This window comes from Bubalus kerabau, chromosome 2, assembly GCF_029407905.1.
Source record: "Bubalus kerabau isolate K-KA32 ecotype Philippines breed swamp buffalo chromosome 2, PCC_UOA_SB_1v2, whole genome shotgun sequence".
Taxonomy (NCBI): domain Eukaryota; kingdom Metazoa; phylum Chordata; class Mammalia; order Artiodactyla; family Bovidae; genus Bubalus; species Bubalus kerabau.
The window spans coordinates 157,165,821-157,182,140 of record NC_073625.1 but is presented as its reverse complement, the minus strand read 5'-3'; the positions used below and the strand labels follow the sequence as shown (position 1 = coordinate 157,182,140).

The 16,320-nt window shown below is 41.9% G+C and overlaps 1 long non-coding RNA gene across 1 annotated transcript; it reads right to left on the bottom strand.

The window, feature by feature from the left end:
* Positions 1-1,123: 1,123 nt before the first annotated feature.
* LOC129643986 (uncharacterized) lies at positions 1,124-12,857 on the bottom strand. Its single transcript, XR_008710642.1, has 4 exons — positions 11,465-12,857; positions 10,885-10,974; positions 10,632-10,709; positions 1,124-1,909 (listed from the first exon to the last, which is right to left on the bottom strand). It is a non-coding gene; the product is annotated as an uncharacterized LOC129643986 (long non-coding RNA).
* Between the last annotated feature and the right edge of the window lie 3,463 nt (positions 12,858-16,320).

Below are 16,320 nucleotides of genomic sequence, written 5' to 3'. Positions count from 1 at the left end.
TCCAGTCCAGCGTTTCTCATGATGTACTCTGCATAGAAGTTAAATAAGCAGGGTGACAATATACAGCCTTGACGTACTCCTTTTCCTATTTGGAACCAGTGTGTTGTTCCATGTCCAGTTCTAACTGTTGCTTCCTGACCTGCATACAGATTTTTCAAGAGGCAGATCAGGTGGTCTGGTATTCCCATCTCTTTCAGAATTTTCCACAGTTTATTGTGATCCACACAGTCAAAGGCTTTGGCATAGTCAACAAAGCAGAAATAGATGTTTTTCTGGAACTCTCTTGCTTTTTCCATGATCCAGCGGACATTGGCAATATGATCTCTGGTTCCTCTGCCTTTTCTAAAACCAGCTTGAACATCAGGAAGTTCATGGTTCACATATTGCTGAAGCCTGGCTTGGAGAATTTTGATCATTACTTTACTAGCGTGTGAGATGAGTGCAATTGTGCAGTAGTTTGAGCTTTCTTTGGCATTGCTTTTCTTTGGGATTGGAATGAAAACTGACCTTTTCCAGTCCTGTGGCCACTGCTGAGTTTTCCAAATTTGCTGGCACATTGAGTGCAGCACTTTCACAGCATCATCTTTTAGGATTTGAAAGAGCTCAACTGGAATTACATCACCTCCACTAGCTTTGTTCGTAGTGATGCTTTCTAAGGCCCACTTGACCTCACATTCCAGGATGTCTGGCTCTAGGTGAGTGATCACACCATCGTGATTATCTGGGTTGTGAAGTTCTTTTTTGTATAGTTCTTCTGTGTATTCTTGCTATCTCTTCTTAATATCTTCTGCTTCTGTTAGGTCCATACCATTTCTGTCCTTTATTGAGCCCATCTTTGCATGAAATGTTCCCTTGGTATCTCTAATTTTCTTGAAGAGATCTCTAGTCTTTCCCATTCTGTTGTTTTCCTCTATTTCTTTGCATTGATCGCTGAAGAAGTCTTTCTTATCTCTTCTTGCTATTCTTTGGAACTCTGCATTCAGATGCTTATATCTTTCCTTTTCTCCTTTGCTTTTTGCTTCGCTTCTTTTCACAGCTATTTGTAAGGCCTCCCCAGACAGCCATTTTGCTTTTTTGCATTTCTTTTCCACGGGGATGGTCTTGATCCCTGTCTCCTATACAATGTCAGGAACCTCATTCCATAGTTCATCAGGCACTCTATCTATCAGATCCAGGCCCTTAAATCTATTTCTCACTTCCACTGTATAATCATAAGGGATTTGATTTAGGTCATACCTGAATGGTCTAGTGGTTTTCCCTACTTTCTTCAGTTTAAGTCTGAATTTGGCAATAAGGAGTTCATGATCTGAGCCACAGTCAGCTCCTGGTCTTGTTTTTGCTGACTGTATAGAGCTTCTCCATCTTTGGCTGCAAAGAATATAATCAATCTGATTTCAGTGTTGACCATCTGGTGATGTCCATGTGTAGAGTCTTCTCTTGTGTTGTTGGAAGAGGGTGTTTGTTATGATCCGTGCATTTTCTTGGCAAAACTCTATTAGTCTTTGCCCTGCTTCGTTCTGTATTCCAAGGCCAAATTTGCGAGTTACTCCAGGTGTTTCTTGACTTCTACTTTTGCATTCCAGTCCCCTATCATGAAAAGGACATCTTTTTTGGGTGTTAGTTCTAAAAGGTCTTGTAGGTCTTCATAGAACCGTTCAACTTCAGCTTCTTCAGCATTACTGGTTGGGGCATAGACTTGGATTACTGTGATATTGAATGGTTTGCCTTGGAAACGAACAGAGATCATTCTGTCATTTTTGACATTGCATCCAAGTACTGCATTTTGGACTCTTTTGTTGACCATGATGGCTACTCCATTTCTTCTGAGGGGTTCCTGCCCGCAGTAGTAGATATAATGGTCATCTGAGTTAAATTCACCCATTTCCAGTCCATTTCAGTTCGCTGATTCCTAGAATGTCAACATTCACTCTTGCCATCTCTTGTTTGACCACTTCCAATTTGCCTTGATTCATGGACCTGACATTCCAGGTTCCTATGCAATATTGCTCTTTACAGCATCAGACCTTGCTTCTGTCACCAGTCACATCCACAGCTGGGTATTGTTTTTGCTTTGGCTCCATCCCTTCATTCTTTCTGGAGTTATTTCTCCACTGATCTCCAGTAGCATATTGGGCACCTACTGACCTGGGGAGTTCCTCTTTCAGTATCCTATCATTTTGCCTTTTCGTACTGTTCATGGTGTTCTCAAGGCAAGAATACTGAAGTGGTTTGCCATTTCCTTCTCCAGTAGACCACATTCTGTCAGATCTCTCCACCATGACTCGCCTGTCTTGGGTTGCCCCACGGGCATGGCTTAGTTTCATTGAGTTAGACAAGGCTGTGGTCCTAGTGTGATTAGATTGACTAGTTTTCTGTGAGTATGGTTTCAGTGTGTCTGCCCTCTGATGCCCTCCCGCAACACCTACCATCTTACTTGGGTTTCTCTTACCTTGGGCATGGGGTATCTCTTCACGGCTACTCCAGCAAAGTGCAGCCGCTGCTCCTTACTTTGGATGAGGGGTATCTCCTCACCACTTCCCTTCCTGACCTTCAACATGGGATAGCTCCTCTAGGCCCTCCTGCGCCCGTGCAGCCATGGTCTTAGGATGCGGGGTTGGTCCTCCCGGCCGCTGCCCCTGGCGTCAGATGTGGGGTACTAAACCTTAATACCTATTTTTTTCATTTTTAACCTCCTTAGACAAAATTTTCTGTTGAAATTCAGCTAATAAATATTCATACTTCTAGATGTCAGTCATTCTTACAAACTAATAAAAAGGTGTTGTATTTTATATTTTTAGTGTATAGCTTTAAATTCCATTGAAACTCTTCATTTAGATGACTTTTAAATGGATATTTTCAATTTAAAATGTTTCTAAGAATGTACATGAGGACATTTTTATGTGATATATTTTTTTTTTAGAAATAGAATTACATGAAATGGAAACACATCAAAATATTCTTTTTCAAAATGTTCTCTCCAAAGTAGATGTCTTGTGAAATATATAAATATTTTTATGCAATGTTTAAAAGTGAAAAGACAATTTCACTTGAAAAGACAAAATTTCTTGCTTTGTGTTTTTTCAAAAATATCTTCTAGGTCACTAGTGTCAGCTATTTGTCATCCAAAGAAAAGTCAGCAACTTTGAAACATTAGTGTTTTCATAAAATAAAAATTTATAACTCATTTTTAATGCTACCATTCTTTTAAGCATTTTTGTCAGAAGATAACCAGTGAACCTACATATGAGACTAAGATTTTCATGGTCACAATCCTCCACACCCAACTTGTAAAATTTTATAAAAGTAAAACTATTTAGACAGGGTTTGGCAAATGTTTTCTACAAGAGCTTTGGTAGCAAATATATTAGGTTTTCCAGATCATATAGTCTCTTGCAACTACTTAGTTCAGCTGTTGATAATACTAAAAAGATGATAGTAAACCAAGGAGCATGGCTGTGGAAATAAAACTTTATTTACAAAAACAGGTATCAGCTGGGATTTGGTTGTGGCTATAGTTTGCCAATACAAGACTTAGGGTGATGTAATCCTTAAATCCACTCAACCAAGCACAGATAACCTGCCATATGTTACTCCAATAGGGAAAAGAGTGCTAGTGTCTCCATCTGCTCTGGGAACCTCTCACTTTTTCCTGAGGGTACCACGCCTACAGTACACGATGTGTGCCCATCCAACAGACAGGCCTGAGTTCAGTTCAGTCGCTCAGTCGTGTCCGACTCTTTGCGACCCCATGAACCACAGCACGCCAGGCCTCCCTGTCCATTAGCCTATGTCAAAATTCAAGGCTGGGGAAACAAGATTTTTCTTAAACAGTTTTAGCTTAAAATGAATGTAAATAGATGTTCCAAATTTTTGTCTTTCATCTCTATTGATCATTTTTTATACCCCACTTTTGAGATCTTCATTCAGAACTATAGCACATCTGCCTGTGAAAGCAGGTCACTGAAATAAAAGGGGAGGTGAAGTGAAGGAGCGGGTGTTTACTGCCTCTAACACCAGCCATCTTTCAGATGGTGGGTGGAGCAGGGGAAGCAATGTAGTGGCTTCCTTCAAGGACGAAGGTCGAGGACCATGGATGAACCAGTGGAAGAAGAAACAAAACAGGGCTTGGGCTTTGGACAGACTTTCTCATCACTATCCAGACTCTTTTGTTGTAATTTAATTAAAGGTATGTCTCTATGACTAGACTGGGAGCTCCGTGATGGTATCTTTGTATCTTCAGTAACTTTTTTTTTAAGAAACCAAGTGTCATGAACAGTCAATAAATAATATTTGTCGAGTGAGTGAATACAGAAGTAACAGAAGAAGAGCTACAAAATTTTCAACTCTTTTTTAAGGAATAAGGTTAATGTAAGATTAGCTAAAACAAGACTTCTCTGGTGGTTCAGATGGTAAGAACCCGCCTGCCAATGTAGGAGACCTGGGTTTGATCCCCGGGTTGGGAAGGATCCCCTTGGAGAAGGAAATAGCTACCCACGCCAGTATTCTTGCCTGGAGAATTCCATGAACAGAGGAGCCTGGCGGGCTACAGTCCGTGGGGTCACAAAGAGTTGAACACAACTGAGCGACTAACACTTTCCCTTTCAAAATAAGACACATAAAAATATAAGGCGGTTTATGTCTCCAAAGTGTCCCTGTGCATCTCAGCACCACTTCACTGAGGGAGGGAGGGAAGAAACTACAATGACTCAGGAGAAAGGGATATTTCACCATCATCAGGAGATGTGCTACAAGAGGAGATGCAAGGTAAGCGTGAGCCAGGTTTTTTCACAGATAGTTAAAGTGGCAATGATTTAGTTGATTTGATCAACATGGATTGCAGAACTGGAAAATTCTGGTAAAACACAACCTACTTTATGCCAAATTATGTGGTTTGTTTAGATTTACTGAACTGGAAAATGCCCAATCCCTTTTCACTTGGCACCACGTGAATATTACCTACAATGATTAAAGGCAGAGTCCCAGACCGTGTCAAAACGCCAGCCAGCTGATGACGTGTGGTCCTCAACCAAGGTGTGGCTTCCCCTGAAAATAAAGGCTAATGCTGTCTTCTGTATTTCATGTGTTTGAGCTGGTGTCATTTTATATATCTCAAGCATTGTTAAGCCTGGACATTATTTGTCAATTAAGACTCTTCCAGTCATGCTAATCTTAGTGAGCCTTATCTATAGGTTTGTGTGCTCTCTCAGCTCAGCTCTCTAAAAACTCCTGCTGAATCAACATATTCATTCTCTTTGGGATAGGGAAATGGACCAGTTTGAAATGGAGTGAACAGAAGTGTGGGTAGAATGTGAAAGTAGGAAATTAATGTTACTTTACAAGTAGCAAAGTATTCAGCTTGGAGGAGAAAAGCAAAACTCTAGTGCCAGCTTTTCTGATAGTTTCATCCAAGTTACCCAGCCATTATAGTCTTCGGTTTCCTTACCTATCAAATGACTGAGTCAGGTCTCGACTCAACCTTCTATGATTCTAAGACAAATGAAGACATGAGTCTGTCATTAATACTGAAGACCTTGACCTTAGTGACATAATATGCTTCATGAAGTCATGTGACTCAGGGTTGTGAATCTAAAGAGGAATCTCAAAAATAGAAGGTGGAAAATATAAGTCGAAACCCAGATTATTCACTCTCCCTGATCTCCACAGGACTTGCAAACATTTACTGCCTGTATGAGCAGCCCCTCTTGGAGTCAACCAATCTTAGTCTTGATTTCTAGAGTTTTGTCTGAATTATTCTATTTCTTAGGTTTCTCTCTCTCCACATCCACTAGCCAGTGCCCACACCATAACTCTTTCCTTTCCTCCTCCAAGAATACAAGAAAATGTGTGTTTGCAAGGGCCACCAAAGCCTGCCCTGAAACCTGATCATGAGGACAGGGTACCCTGATCTGGAGTGGGCCCAGTCCTCGCCAGTGACCCACTTTTTAATAGATAACAGACTGCCACCTGGAAAGGCCTTCAGGGATATTTACTCTGGCCTCCTCCTCTGGGGCTCAGGCGGCAGTGCAAGCCTAACAGCCTGGGAGCCCAAGGTTCCAACACACCTTTCATCAGTGCTGTGCTAGCTTCCAGGAGCGGGGAACCTCTGTCAAGAATGGATGGCATTCTCTTCTTGAATGGAGCATTCAAAGCTGCTGCCACGTGTTGAAGGTGAACCCTTTCTGTCCCTTGTGCCCCTCCTTGGTCAGGCTGTGCTCTGACTCAGCTTCACATGCAGCTGTTCCCTGGAGTGTTACCATAGTTTTTATTTTTTTTCCTAATGAGCCATTTCTCCTTTCTGCAGCCCCACTGGGACTCAAACCTCAGGCCATTCTGCTAATTCCCCAGGCTCTGCCTTGGCTTGGCTTCTCACAGCCACCTTGCAGCTGATGGAAATTCCACCTACAAGCAAATTAATTCCTCATGCTTCTACTAGATACATATTTAATGCATTTTAAAAATAGATACTGAATGTCATTTCCATGGCTATTGCAGATTATCAATGGCAAATTTTTTCAATAAAACTTTTATATGCATATATTATTTATTTAACATGGGGCAGATTTTATTACCATTAAGAATAGAGGTTATAAGTATTATTTGCTGTCCTCCCTGGCACAGTGATGTAGGAAACCATACAGACTATGTTCTGAACACAGCATCTGAAGACATTTGATTTCCATCATATTTCTTAAAAATTTTACTAGTAGCTTAAGACTCTTATCAGGCCATAATTATAAATGGACCAGAACATGCAATAGCTGTGAGAGCTCAGAAAAAAACTTGTTCCTGCTGGAACAAGTTCATTCTTAGAAAGCCAGGCCTCTTATAACTTAGAAGATTATAATATTGTATATGCATTAGAAGGTATTTTTCAAGAAAAATCTTTTCCAGTTCTTCTTCTGAACACTGGTCAGCTCAGTTGTTCAAATCTTCAAATGGATTAGAAATGAGTGCACTGTCTTCCAAAAAAGGAGGCCCATTCTAAGAGAAAATGCCTTTCCTACAACATGTCCTAAACTCACTCTCACTGAAGCCATATCCAAGCCTGATTGAGAAATGCCCACACATCGAGCCAGCCAAGGAGACGATTACACACTGATGTTAGAGCTTTTCCACTTTCAACATTTAAAATTCTTTCCAGCCAGAACTGTGATGTGTGAGTACACATGAAAAGATCTTTGTGTGAAGATTATATATAATTATACTGCAATGCTCTATTTTCAACACATTTATCAAATAGCTAAGACATACACAAGGTGAAAAATACTGAAGTTACAAAAGAATATATAGCATTTCCCTAATTCTCCCCTAACCCCTGCTGAGGCAAAATTTTATGAGTTTCTTATATACCCTTCCAAATATAATGTCTCTCTCTATATATATATTTTAAAGATTATAGCATAGTAAACATAATTCTTGAATGTTTTTCCCTACCTTAAATTTATCTTGAAGCTCAACCTTATTATTAATGACAACAAAGTGTTCTCTTATATGAATGTTTCATAATTTATTTAGCCAATCCCCTAGTGATGAACTTTCGGGCTGTTCACAGTCTTTTGCTATTACAAACTATACTGTAACATCCATATGTTTACATCCATATGTATACACACACACACACCTTCCTGCATATATGCCATTGTTTCTACAGAATAAATTTCTACAAGTAGGGTTGTTGGGTCCAAAGGATAATTTTTTTTTTTAAGCCTCATATTACAGCTTGCAGGATCTTAGTTCCCCTTGAAGGGATTGAACCCAGGCCCTGGCAGTGAAAGTGCCAAGTACTAACCACTGGACCATCAGGGAATTTCAAATAATGCATTTTTAATTTTAGTAGATATTGCAATTTTGACCTTAGAGACTGAACCAATTTACCAGCACTCCTTGCCTACCTCCCTCAACTCAAAAAAGAAAAAAGTATGAAAGAGCAATGCTTTCCTAATCTCTGCTCTATTTGAGTTTGTATTTGTGGAATTGCTTTAAATACAGAGAATATCAGAACACGATACAACTGACATAATATTGTCATTCACGTCTTCACTCAAATGTTATTCCCTCCAAAACTTCCCTGACCACCCAACACACACATCCTCAGGCACACTCTAGCCCATTCCCTTGGTCCCCAACCTTTTTGGCACCAGGGACCGGTTTCATGGAAGATAATTTTTCCAAAGACCGGGGTTGCGGGGGATAGTTTCAGGATGATTCAAGTGCATTTCATTTACTGTGCACTTTTATTTCTACTATTGTTGAATCAGCTCCACCTCAGATCATCAGGCATTGGATCCCCGAGGCTGGGAATCCCTGCATTATCCTTTGTGTATCACCATCATTTGTAACTATCAGAGAATTACCTTGCTTCTTTTTTATCTCCCTCTACCCTGCCACCGCCTACTAGAAGGTAAGCCTTGGGAGGGCAGGAAGCACAATGACCCAGTGCTTTGAACAGAATCTGGCATAAAACTGGCACTCAGTGTGCATGTGTTGAATGAAGCCCTGGCTTCAAAGATACCTCTGGTACAAAAGATGCACATATGCTCTGGGATAACTTTCCGGAGCCCTCAAACAAGAGAGGGGGTGGTGGGTGCTGCTTAGAGGAGTTTTTAACCCATTTTGAGAATATTTTACAGGCCTCAGAGAGAAAACAAAGCCCCTACAATTTTGAGGAAAACAAATTGGGCTGGTAGAGACCATCCAATTCTTTGATTTGGGCCTGAACAAAAATAAATCGCATTATCCTTCATTTTAAGCAAACTATGTGTCAAAGTGTCAATCACTTTTCAAACATTTGTAAAGTGGCTTGAAGAACATCAAGCACCATTGCTCTATTAAGAGCCTAGAGAGATCTTCTTCATGAAAAATAAAGCAGCAGTTTTGGACTTTCAGTTCATAAAGTACCCTGTTTTGAGGAAGTTCTGTCTGGCGGTATCTGTTGTGGAGGTGATTCACTGAATACAGGTGGTAATAAATGACTGTTTGTCGAAGGGGTGTTTCTAAATCCTCTAAGGGTTATGCACTGGGTCCCGGGTGTGGCTGGCAGCCTCAGCTAGGCCTAATTAATTAGATTCAGCCGTGTGGGAAACTTGAGTAATGACTGTTGGTATGAACATTTCTTGCCGCCCATTAACTGGCTTGGCACCAGGAACACATGAAAATGTCATTTGAGCTTTCTGGACGTTATATATTCTGGGATATATAGGGCAATGCCATGTGAATTTTCCCATTGGAAAAGATTTCTCAGTCTTAATGCAGGAAGTAGGTTCATCTTCATTGCTAAAGAAAGTACATTTTCCAGAATTCTTAGAGAAGCCTGCTAACTCAGTTCCTTATATAGCAATTGCATATAGGCTTTCAGGAGCCAGTGCCAAGTCAAGGGGGAGGCTTCTGGGGTTTAGACCCTTTAATCCTCGTTAGTCACCTTTGCCAATTCTTTAAACAGACTGAGTGTTTTCTCAAGCTTAAAGTGTTACAAAAGCACAGTTTCTAGAATAAGTCTCCCAGCTGACCCCCACCTCCAGCTGCAAGTCCCCCATGCACCCCCAAAGAGTAGTCCTGAAGTCACCCCCCGGGCCTAGTTCTCCATATCTGAAGACCCTGGAGAAAGCAGCCATTGCAGGGCCATCTGTCCAAAGACAGCCTCAGTTGTCAGCTCTCTACTTCCTCCCCACCAGACATACCACCTCCAGGGAATTCATTCCTGGCAGCCTTTCACAGGGGTTTCCCTGGTGACTCAGTGGTAAAGAATTCACCGGCCAATGCAGGGGACATGGGTTTAATCCCAGATCTGTGAAGATCCTACATGCCGTGGAGCAACTAAGCCCATGCACCACAACTATTAAATTCCACACGCTCTAGAGCCCGTGCTCTGCAATAAGAGAGGCCGCCTGTGCACCGCAACTAAGGGTAGCCCCTGCCCACTGTGACTCGAGAAAGCCTGCACAGCAAGAGAGACCCAAAAGTCAAAATTAATTTTTTTAAAAAAGATGTAGGGACCCAAGTTGATCTGAAGGATTCTAGATAACTCCTTTCCATATATTTTTCAGACCTTTTGTAAAATATCCTTCAAAGAAAAATGAAGGGTATATTTATGTTTAAGAAATATACACGCTTTTGGAAAAAGGTAACGCTAAAATCCTGTCCCAGTTAAGATTCTCCAATATATTTCCATACCGGTTGTCAAACATCTGTCTGCCTGCCTTAGATTTTCTGTCCAGGAAGTAAGAATTTTCCCACAAGTGACTTAAATTGCCTAAGGGGAAAAGGTGGAGAGAAAGACACACTTCCTGGCATGTGGAATGAGGAGTGAGGTTATGATTCCCACTCATATGATCCACTGAATCTTTCTGAAACCAAATGCCCTCTAATTAAGAAAGCTGCCCCTTAGAAAGGCTCATCTTGCCAAGCCCAGCTTAAGTCCTCCCCTTTGAATGAATACCAAATAAGAACCGGTGTCTCCACTCAGTTGTGCAGAGGTGACGGCACAAGATTACGGATGAGGCTTTCTCTGTAGTTTTTAAATCCTCTACAGAACTGTTCTGTCAAGGACCTGTGGATGGGTTTCCAGGGCAGCTATGACTATAGTCTAACCCTGCATCAAGTTTGTATGAGAAAAGCCCATATGGGGTTATTACCTTGGTCAGCTGGGGTCACCAATACAGGATACTCAGTCGCCTAAACCAACGGTCTGCCATGTTTTGGGCACCAGGGACCTGTTTCACGGAAGACAATTTTTCTATGGATGGGCGATGGGGGATGATTCAAGAGCATTACATTCATTGTGCACTTTGTTTCTATAATTATTACATCAGCTCTACCTCAGATCATCAGGCATTAGATTCTGGAGGTTGGGGATCCCTGACTTAAAAAACAAACTTATTTTCTCACCGTTCTGGGGGCTGGAAGTCAAGATCAGAGTGCCAGTTTGGCTTGACTCTGGTGAAGACTCTTCCTGATTTGTGAATGGTCATGTTCTTACTGTGCCAGAAAGAGAAGAAAGAGACAAAAACATGAGGGCCCCACCCGAAGGCCATACTCCTAATACCACCACTCTAGGAGGTACAGGACTCACAAAGACACAAGCCAGCCAAGGCCCAACTGTCAGCATTGAGGCTAACAGAACACAGCCCAGATTCCTCATCCTTCATCTAGTATTTACTGAGCCCCTACCATGAGTCAGGAGCAGGTCTAGGCACTGGCCATACAACAGCCAAGAAAACATCAACATTCCCTGCCTTTGTAAAGCTTTCAGTTTATATATTCCACCAAAAGCCTGGCCCTCAATAATTCCAATACAGAGCTGGAGGCTTTGACAAGCTGAGGTTCTGAGCACTCAATCAGTGCTGCATTTTTAAAATGTGCATTGTCTCATGTTTCTTCCCTTTGTAAAATTTTGAGCCACCCTGGGAGTACATGCTGTTCAGAGGCAGAGCTGCCCAGAGTGGGAGCGGAGGCCCAGGAGCCTCACCCCATGAGTGCTGCTCGGTCTGTGGCTGGCAGTGCTTGCTGTGCAGCTGTTGGACTGCACCCTGCACGGCTACAAGCCTTGTAGTCATCCAGCCCAGAGACTGAAGAACAAGCCCAGAACAGAGACAGAGATGCCAGTGGCTTATCAAACAGCGGGAGCCTCACTCAGAGTCCTGGAGAGACACCCCGCCTAGTGTGGCAGACGACAGTGAGCAGGATGTGGCTGCCATCTTCATCTGGCGAGATCTTCTGGGGGAATTAATATCAGGTGGGCTCAGTTACCAGGAACTACTTATGCCCTATAATTAAGAGAACTGGGTAGTCATGTGAGAGAAGCAGGTTGAGCTGGGGATAGAGAGGACAAGAGGATAGCCATCTTGAATGGCCTGACCATACAAGGACCCTGAATCAGAAAGTTCCACCATGTCCCCATTTCTTCACTGACACAGAGGGGATGATGCTGTTTACCTGCATTCTAGGGATGTGTGTGAATTTTTCCCACCAGTCGGAGATTGGAAAGATGGAAGGACAAGTAAATGAGATTTACAACTTGCCTTCACGCAGCTCACTTGCTGCCTGCCTTTTAGAAGTTTCACGTGTAAACACAGGACCGTGTAATTAACCTATGTCAACTCCAGCTGAACAAAAGCACAGGGCTGAGGAGGGCCAGGTGGCCCAGGAGAGAGATATTCGGGCGGGCTTTGTGAAAGAAAGAGCCCTTTCCTCTGGCTCCTTATTCAAATCCCTTCAAGGGAGGAATGACCTACTAAATGTGGACAAATAGTTCCCAGAACTGCTGAGTTTCTTACACACAGGATAAAACAAAATGTTACCCCTGGCAGGCATTTATTTTCCAAGAAGCCATGGGTAGCCACTGGCTATGGGCATTTGTCCAGATACTTCAGGTGGAAGTTGCAATTACCTGAATTACCCCCAACAAATTCTGTGATATGGTGATGTCTGATGATGTCTGCTATGTTAAGTAGGGCGTGGAAGACACATTGTGTTTGGCCCTGTGATTGCTGACGGAGATGGGGGATGGGTGGCCGTTAATGGTTAAATTGCTATCTCCCACTTTGTCCAAAGTTTTTCTTCACTTGGGGAAATAACAAATATTGTGATAAGATGAATAAAGCAACTTTAAAACAGTGTGACAGAAAGCCACGTTGCTGTAATAGTAATGAAAAATGCAAAGGTAAACTTCCTGTGAAATTAAGACATAAAAACCACAATGTGCCATCACCTTACTCCTATCAGAGTGGCCATCAACAAAAGAATACAAATAACAAATGTTGGTGAGGATGCAGAGAAAAGGGAACCCTTGTACACTACTGATGGGAAAGTAGACTGGTACAGTCACTTTGGGAAATAGTATAGAGGTTTCTCAAAAAAAAAAAAAGCTAAAAATAGAACTACCATATGACCCAAATATTCTACTCATGGGTATATATCCAAACAAAAACACTAATTTGAAAAGATACATGAACCTCAATGTTCATAGCAGCATTACTTACATTTGCCAAGATATGGGAGCAACCTAAGTGTCTATCAACAGGTAAATGGATAAAGATGTGACCTACATATACAACAGAATACTATTCAACCATAAAAAGAATGAAAATTTGCCACTTAAAACAACATGGATGGACTTGGATATGATGCTAAGTGAAATCAGTTAGAGAAGGACAAATACTGTATGAAATTAACTTATATGTGGAACATAAAAATAAAAAACTAGTAAATATAACAAAAAAGAAACAGACTCAGATATAGAGAACAAACTGGTGGTTATCAGTTTGGGGAGAAGGAAGAGGGGAAGGACAAGATAGGGATAGGGGATTAACATATACAAACTATTGTGTATAAAATAAATAAGCTATGGGGATATATTGTACAACACAGGGAATATAGTCAATATTTTATAATAACTATAAAATATTATCCCCTCTCAAAAAAAGAAAATGGTCCATTTTATTTCTGCATTGTTTTGAACTGGTGTCCTAACTGAATAAAACATAATTTGAAGCAGCATAAAAAAATAAACTACAAGGATTTATTGTACAGCACAAGAAATATAGCCAATACTTTATGATAACAATAAATGAAGTATACCCTTTAAAAATTGTGAATCGATATGTTATACACCTGTAACTTATATAATATTATACACTAACTATACCTCAATTAAAAAAAAAAAAGGACATAACGAGCTTGAAGATTGTCAGAGCAAGATGTGGCATCACTAAGGGACCATCTCCCCAGGACTCTCCCACAATTTAAAAGGAACTTCCTGTCCTCCCTCCTCCTCTCCTTCCTGTCCTCCCTTCCCCCCCACCCCCATTCTTAACCATGATTAACAGGTTTTAGTGCTTTAGGTAAAAAGTGACACCTTTTGGCCTCTCTGTCCTCTGAGGTGTTCCAAGTGGGTCCCCTACCCAGTGCAACCAAACAGTAACGAGATATACTTCCAAGTCTGGCTCCTGAGGTAAGTCTCACCACTTTGTAGTCAAAGGGCATTGTTTATGGGAGGGAGTCGGCAGGCAGGCTAGTGACCCCTCTGGAACGTGAGCTCTGGTAAGCTTCACAGTAAGCCAGCTTCCGCCATGGGAAAGCCCTTCCTTCTAGAAGACCAGGCAGACGTGCAGTAGGATCAGATGCTTTGCAGCCTTCTTAGGGTCAGGTGTCTGACCTCACGTGTTCCTGAGGTGAGCAGGGCCAGAACAAAACAACCAAACCAAACGCACGGCTGCCTTTACCTTGAATCTTTGCACCCTTTCTTCATTAGTTCCAGATTCTGGTGACTTCAGACCACGGCTGACACCCTGGGAGTTGTCTTCTGCCCTGGACTTACTGAAAAAACTAGATGATGCCTAATTCTGATTTCTACACTGAGCAGTCAACAGAGCTGAGCTCTGAACAGCGCTGTTTGTTTTTCTATTTGTATTTTGTTTGTTTGGGGTAGAGTCTTTATAGGCTGGTCTGTTTTCCATTCAATGGTTAACTTTTGAATAAATAAACATTAGGAGCTATGAGTTCTCATGGGTGGGTATTAGTACATCAGACTGTCGATTCAAGAATGCTGAGCCATAGAAACTACTGACAGGTGCCAAACCTTGAGCACCTTGGTAAACAAAGTACGCACATCCCTGGGTCTGTCATGAATGGCTTCACCCTGAAAGAGCAGACCCTCCTCCCAGCTTACCAGGCCCGGGGTTTCTTCAGGCGCATAGCTCTTTCTTTCTTTACCCCGAGGAGGAGCTACCTAGACATAGTTTTCTGCACAAAACACGCAGTCTAACCGGAGGGATGGGTGGGCATGATCCCACTTTACGTTTTTTTTTTTTCAGTTATCACACTCTTGCTATGCTCAGGCCAGCAAATCCCTCTGTGTGTTTTGGAAACACATCTGTCTCAGGTGGAGCTAATGCTACCGACAGTGTGGACTATGGTGCAGGCAGTCAGCTTGTCTGTGGACATATCTCGTAGACTCAGGGGGCAGTTGAGATGATGAATTCTATAGAGTCAAAAAGAGAGTCACTGTGCTTATCTGTCATTAGGGGGCTGACTTAACACTAGGTTTTTCTATGTTGCTTTTTTTGTCTTCCCTAGAAGGTAGCATCAGCTGTCAGAATGTTTTAAAAATACCAAGCATAGGTTACCACAGGAAGTGTAACAGTTCTTATCATTGAAAAAACGGAACAGAATTACAGAAAGACAAGGCAATATGTTGATCCTTACATAAGCCAGGTAATACTCACAGGGAGAGCTATTATACTATTTTCTATCCTTTTACACGTGTTTGAAAGAAGTTAAATAAATTTTTTAAATAGACTCTGAACACCCATTCGAAATGATAACAAAGACAACTGACGTACAAAATCTTACCAAAGAACTGTTAAGCATGGTCATTAACGAACACTCAGCCTTGGATCTAAGGATCTTCTATGTGCCAAAGCTTTGCATGTGTGATTTCCAAGCCTCACAACAACCTTGAAAAAACAGGATAACTAATCCAATTTATAGGTGAGACTCACAGAGGCTAAATGATTACCTCAAGTCACTTGTCAAGTAACAGAGTCAACAATGAAACACAGACCTATCTTTCCTAAAGAAGCAGAATTTTCCACAACTCCACGCACCTTCAGCTTTGTCTGGGTGCAGAGGGCATGATTCCCTACACTGGTGATTCCCACAGTCAGGAGTAATGCAGGGGGAAGCTATGTAGGTTTCAGTTTAGTTCAGTTGCTCAGTCCTGTCTGACTCTTTGCGACCCCATGAATCACAGCACGCCAGGTCTCCCTGTCCATCACCAACTCCCGGAGTTCACTCAGACTCATGTCCATCAAGTCAGCGATGCCATCCAGCCATCTCATCCTCTGTCGTCCCCCCTTCTCCTCCTGCCCCCAATTCCTCCCAGCATCAGAGTCTTTTCCAATGAGTCAACTCTTTGCATGAGGTGGCCAAAAGACTGGAGTCTCAGCTTTAGCATCATTCCTTCCAAAGAAATCCCAGGGCTGATCTCCTTCAGAATGGACTGGTTGGATCTCCTTGCACTCCAAGGGACTCTCAAGAGTCTTCTCCAACACCACACTTCAAAAGCATCAATTCTTCAGCACTCAGCTTTCTTCACAGTCCAACTCTCACATCCATACATGACCACTGGAAAAACCATAGCCTTGTCTGTATGGATCTTTGTTGGCAAAGTAATGTCTCTGCTTTTCAATATGCTATCTAGGTTGGTCATAACTTTCCTTCCAAGGAGTAAGCGTCTTTTAATTTCATGGCTGGAGTCACCATCTGCAGTGATTTTGGAGCCCAAAAAATAAAGTCTGACACTGTTTCTACTGTTTCCCCATC